Below are 6,783 nucleotides of genomic sequence, written 5' to 3'. Positions count from 1 at the left end.
TTAACAATGGAAGATACGTATTACGGTTCGTGAAAGCAAGTCTACTAGTCAAAACCTGTAATCTGCATAAAATATCGTATCGTTCAAGTATTTGAAATATTGTTATAAGCACGGTGAGATACAGCTATCAATTTTACTAATTATGTGGGTAATATTTGAGGTACTTGCATTTTCTTGGCTAGTTTATGTATTATCGTGAAACTGATATTTACAATGAATTTTTTATTATATAATTATTGAATATATATATATCTATTCATGTATATTCTCTTTGAATATAGCTCGATATATCTACGAAAAAATTATTAATATCATTTGATCATTATATAACTTATTACGGTATTTTATTTTTATTTACGTTAATTATTTTAATATCATTTACGAATAACTGTTTTTTACTTGGAATGCAAAATGTATACAAGAAGATACATTCTCACAAATTTCATTCCTATGATTCCAATTATGCAAAAATATTTTCTATAAAAATATATCCTATGATTAAAAATTCTACTAATACTTTAAATTACTTTAAGTATTTCAAAGCTAATAGAATTGAAAGTAATTTTCACAAACATTGTTTTTAATAAAAGATATCTATTGGAATTTTATTAGAATTAAAATTATACATTCTACTTTGAATTACACGTTACATTTTTCTATATCCTACTCTTATAATACTTATTCATATTGATTTATTGATGGCAGATATTTACAGTTTAAAAATGTTAAATATTTAAATATATCGCGTAGAATTTTTAATATTCTAAGAAACGTAGCAATTTATTTTCGCCATTACAAAGTCCGAAAAAATCACGATCTTCACAACATATCTCACAAATCCTTTCTATCAAATCATACCAAAACCTCCGAACCACGAAGAAGAGCTTGATTTCATACGATTCCACGATCACTCTTATTTCTGAGTTTCGCAAAGTAATCAATAAATCCACCTATCTCTCTCAGCTCACAAACCGTGTCAATAGAAATATAGCTCGTGAACTTAAACTCTAAAAGGAATGAAAAAATCGGAATAACCGATTGCAATAAACGAAAATAATCCATTCGCGAGAAAGGAGGAATTCAGTGGTGGTGGAGGGTTCTCGAAGGTTGTCGAAGAAGAGCCTGCTCATTCTTTCGGGCCAGTTTTAGCCCGAAGCGACGCGGAATCACTCAGAAACAGCACTCGGGCCGTTACTTCATTTTTGCGGACCGTTTACAACGTCCTGTCCACTCGCGTGGCATCGTTCCTGGCATTTCGATGCATAATAAACGAGCAGTTAGCCCTTGCACCGTGGCTCACACCTCTGGCCCCCTCCCCTCCCCCACGAGTCGAACAGGGATGCGCCTCCTTTTTCCTCCCGATCTCTCTCCTCCTCCTCCTCCTCTTCTTCTTCCTCGCGCGCGGCTCTCTCCTCTCGTTTGTCGACTTTCTTTCGAGGCGTATAACGAGATGCGAAAGCGAGACGAGGGGGGATACATCGTTGGCCGAACCGTGGAGACTCTCTAACGAAAGGAAATCCGATTTGCGCGCGGGGGGGCGAAGAGAGAGAGAGAGATTCTCCCGTCCTTTTTCGAACGCACGACCGCCCTCCCCCTCCCCCCTCCTAGTTTTTCATGGAAATTCGTTCGTTACGTGACGCTGCTTGTTTCCCTTTTCGATTTCTTCGATTCTTGCTTAACATGGGGCGCATCTTGTACGAATGGAATTTTCTTTTTTTTTTTTTTGATAGAGCTTGGTTTATTTCGATTGTTTGTTTGGCATATTAGATAAATATATATTGTTATAGGTTTTTTTGTGAGGATATCCTATGTGGGTAGAGTTGTATCGTCGATCCCTTGCCTTCGAGATTTGAAATAAATTAAGAACTGTTTAGGGTGAAGAAATATTATTCAATTTTATAAACGAAAGGTTCAATCGGTCGAAATGAAATTGTAACGTTTAAAGGGGCATAATTTTGTGTTATGCGTGACTTTTTTTAATAGGTTCTTTTTATTTTATGTAATTTTGGAAATTTTGGTGGAAATATGTATTATTGTGTTACGAAGCTGTAGCTTGAAATTTAATACATTTACTACTATTTTATAAATAAGGATGAATATACATGGAGAAAATACAGGCATGAAAAAGATTCTTCCTTTCAAAATTTTAATTTTGCTTACTTACAATTTCTCTACGTATATGTACCCGGTTATTTAATAAGGTATAAAAGTTACAAAGAGTATTGAATTGTGTTTAATATTCGAAACCATTATAATTGGACACGACGTTCAATGGACGATGCAAATTAAACTCGTTAATGAACTTATGATGAAAGGATAAAATATATATATTTAATGAATATGCATCCACGATTTAATCACTCTCGATATATTCGGTTGCTTTTTTTTTCTCTCTCTTTTTTCTTTTTTTAATTATTAAAAAAGTTGATTACACTTTGTGAAGTTGTACATGTAACGTGGAATGACTAAGAGGTTCAGCGTGTCAACAGCTAATAGGTGATTTTATAATGACGATTATGATTATGAATATGGTTATGGTTATGGCTATTTATAACAAGCCGTAACCACTGCTGAGATCACGAGGTATCGATACATAATGATAATAATAATTATGCATATACATTATATACTTCTTCATTCAGCTTGTGTATATATATCTTTAATGGAATCGATGAAATTAGAGGAGGAAGGGTTGAAATGTGTTTTATCTCAACCACGATACAAAGATGTAACCAAATCTAATCTAACCTAGTTGTGTAATGGCTCGACGAGAGAATGATTTATAATTAAACTCATAATCGATGATAGACAACGCCAACAATTTTTGTTATAACTCAAAGAAATATCCTCTGTGATAACTTCTTCGTACATGTCTCTAAAAACAAGATAGAGATAACACTTGCGCAATTCTTTCCATTTTTAAATCTTTGCCTCAAATTTCTCTAGCTTCCATCTCTTTTCAAATACAATTTATCTCCCATCTTCTCGCATAAAGCATCCCATTGTCACTTTATAGTTAAACCAAAGCAACCAAACTCAAAAATTAATATCATCCTCGCGAAACAAGGGGGAGAATCTTCTCACGAATTTCGTTTGAGCGCGCGCCAGATGAATCCGCAATCATCGATCGATAATCGATGGCCACCTGCAGCAACGTTATAGTTTAGGGGAAAAAAAAAAAAAAAAAAAAAAGAAAGAACGAAAGAAAAAAGGAAAACATGGAAGCGGCGCGCATCGGAGCGATTATTTGCGCCGCGCGACGATAATGGATACGGAAAGGCGGTTTGAATCCGGCCGAATGGGCGTATGAATGGTCGCCGTTTAGCGTAATTATTGGCGCATTGTCTACGGCACAATACCGGCCACGAAATTGGCATGCAAAAATCGGATGCGATCCTATTGTCGGCCATTGTCCGATCCGTGGCTGCGTGCAGGCCTCTGCTCCTCTCCTCTCCAGTTTTCGAATATTTCGCCGCCGTCAATGCCGCCGATTCGTTCGCCAATCGAATTTACCTCGAAACGACGCCAAAAAGGAATTCACCAACCAATTACGATAGATTTTATTTTTTTCCCTTCCTTTTTTTTTTTTTTTTACTTTTCTTCTTTTTTCGAATATAATATCAACAGGAACGAGGCTACGTTTCAATGATCCGTGAACTCGATTCGGATCCCCTTTCGATTGATCATTTCAATTTTCCAGCTCTAACGAGCTCGTCGACGTTTAACCCTTTCGCTGGAGCGAAACCGAAAAATTCGAATTGCGGGCAAATGCGGTGGGATGGGATAGAATAGGTGAATGGAAAGTTTGTTAATTAATTGTTGCAATTATTGGTTATATATATATATATATTATAAATTCAATCTTTCGAATCATGATTTTTCTTTATTCAATGTTTCTATGCTGTTCAAAATGTATCTCAATTTTTATGTTTCAATGCGTGTCAGATGGTTATAATGTCAAACGAACGTTATATTAGAAGAAATTATAATAATTACTATTTCAACTGTTTTTTTATATAAATAATTTCTCGCGAATTATCGAACGAATTTGTCCTACATTTTTCTTCGTCTTGCAAATGCTCGACGGCGAGTCACTCGTTCCTCGAGGTGAAAGTTCACGACGAATGACTCGTCGTCGTGAACGAGATCCGAGGAGAATTCTAGATAGCTAGATTCGTGGAGGCTGGAAAGGCCGAGACGAGAATTTGACTAGTTATTAGGCAAGGGACGTCGGCACGATTTCCAGCTATCCTTCGAACCGCGGGCTTTTTGTGTGGTCAGATTGGTGGCCATTACGTCCCAAAATTGGGCCTTAATTGTGGCAGCGGTAATGAGTCGGGTTGCTCTAATGCACACATTGTGTCTTCAGACTTGTTTTCACATATTCTAACGGGTGTCCTATCGACAAGTTTTTCAAGATAGCGATCAAACATTTCTCCTTTTTTTTTTTTTTTTTTTATATATTTGCAATAACGAATATTACAATTACAATCCGATTATTTTTCACCACAGAATAAATATATTTACAGATACAGGTAATATTCATACTTTTTGAAATCAGAATCACAGATACGAATATTTATTATTGCAATGATATCATTGAATTGTAAAACTAAATTTCCAATTTTCACCAATCTTTTTACCTTTTAATTTGCAATCAAACAACCATTTCGTGCAAATTCACAAACCTTCCCCTCCTCAAAGACTAGAGACAAGTATCACACGACGACTCATTCCGGTACACCCGGTATAGAATAGGGAACACCACAGAGAATACCACTATGTAGCGACGTAGCATTATTTAATTGCTCTTCCGTTGTTTTTTCGTCGCCAGATAATTTGTGTACCTGGCGGCAATCCCTCAGTTCCACCTGAACATCCTCTCCCTTCCTCCCCCCCCTCTCTCTCTCTCCTCCTCACCCTTGCTCCCTCGAACCATCGATGAACGTATCTCGCTTCCTCCTCCCTAGACCCTCCCCTCTCCTTTCCCTGTATAGCTTTTCTCGTTACGAGAAGTCGGGGAGGGAGCGAGAGAGCGAAAGCATCGGGGAGAAAGGACGAGAAGGACGGTGAGACCAGTCGGCCTCCTAATTGCGCGTAATTACCTATGGAGGCCAATTAGCTCGGATTGGCTGGACGGATGATCCGCGGCTAGCCCGAGGACTAGCCTCGTCTTCTTCTACCTCCTCACCTTGGCTAAACCAACACGCGAGAGCTAGCTATACGAAGTATCGTCCTCGTTTCCAGAATCCACGTGCTCCCCTTCTTTCGATGCAAAACGCATCGAAAAGTAATTGGCGTGATCAATCATACCATTTTCGCGGGAATAGAAAGTAATTTGTCTGCTTGGAAAGGATGGTTTTTTTTTTTTTGAAGCGAGTTTGAATTGGTATTTTTATGATGGTAGTTTTTAATTCTCGTGGGATTTTTTTTTGATTGTTCATTAATTTGAGAACGCGTGATAAAGCATATTAGATATCTCGAGTTTAGATGGTATTGCTTTATTTAAGATTTAAGATTTTATGACGAAGTTTCGATTAATAGGAAGTTTTTTTTTTTTTAAATATAAGATCGTTTGAAAAAGTGACGTTTATTATACAGTAGAAATTTTGAGAGTAATAACGAATATAGAGAGAAGTATTAAATATATACATTTATATAATATATTCAAATGTCATTCCCACAGTTTTCAAGGATCTCTTGAAAAATATTATTTATGAGACGAGAAAGTTTTAAAGGAGGGGGGGAAGGGTTGCATCCCTCGATTGTATTCGTGCGATGGTTTGACAAATTTCTGTTTACCACCGAAAACTTTGCCCTTGCGTAACGTCCTATATGAGCATAGCTGATAGAAATCACGAAAATTCTTTCGGTCTATGAACTTGGAATATTGGAATGCTGCCTGCACGAGTATGCTCAACGATTGGAAACAGTCGATTTATTTCTCTTCGATCTATATGAATGTTTAATAGATCAAATTTCGTTTGCGATAATTCAATAAAGAGAATGTTTCTCGAAAATGTAAACTCCCCTGTTTAGATTGGTTCAACATTTTTACTTGGAAAAGCGTTTCTAATTTAAATTATAATCTTTCCTATTTCAACTGAATACAAAAATGTATGTCAATAATCAATCGTATTCTTTGACAGATCTAAGATATGACTTGATGAATGATCCAGATAAATATCATTTAACATTATTATTACAATGTTTTTCCTATCCTTTTTAAAGGTCTCTGTTTATCGTTCATCATCCATTGCAGTATAAAAGATGGTTTTTCTTAAATGAAATTTCGAAACTTTTCACATTTCTCCCATATCATCATATTCATCGAAGAAAGTAAACTCGTGTTGATTGAAGAGAATTACGAAAAAAATCAAATTCAAAAATCTGAACTCAGAATTCAAATATAAGAAATCGGACGAAACGTTCAAATCACGTTTAATCTCTTTCGTCTTCTATTTCAAATCGATTCGACCGAAAAAATTCGACCTCCACGAAAACGTCCACGAATGTTGTCACCTTTCCATTCCTCGACAAAGCGAAATGAAAACGGCGACGTCTCGCAAGGGACCCCGACAAACAAGAGCATTACGAGGGGGAAGATGTTCGACCTCCTCCTGCGGAGATTGCGATATTAGCAGGATTTCTGTGATCGTGATGTTCCCACGTTCCTCTTGCCATTTTTCTCCTCGTGTCCCGGGAACGAGTTAATGTCGGTATCGATGTTTCCATCCTTGCCAACCGTTCACCGCTCCTTCCAGTGCCGTACCCGTAATTACA

Source organism: Apis florea, unplaced genomic scaffold (genome assembly GCF_048593485.1).
Source record: "Apis florea isolate Af1SG1 unplaced genomic scaffold, ASM4859348v1 contig_3391_pilon, whole genome shotgun sequence".
Classification (NCBI taxonomy): Eukaryota; Metazoa; Arthropoda; class Insecta; order Hymenoptera; family Apidae; genus Apis; species Apis florea.
This window is presented reverse-complemented; position numbering follows the sequence as displayed.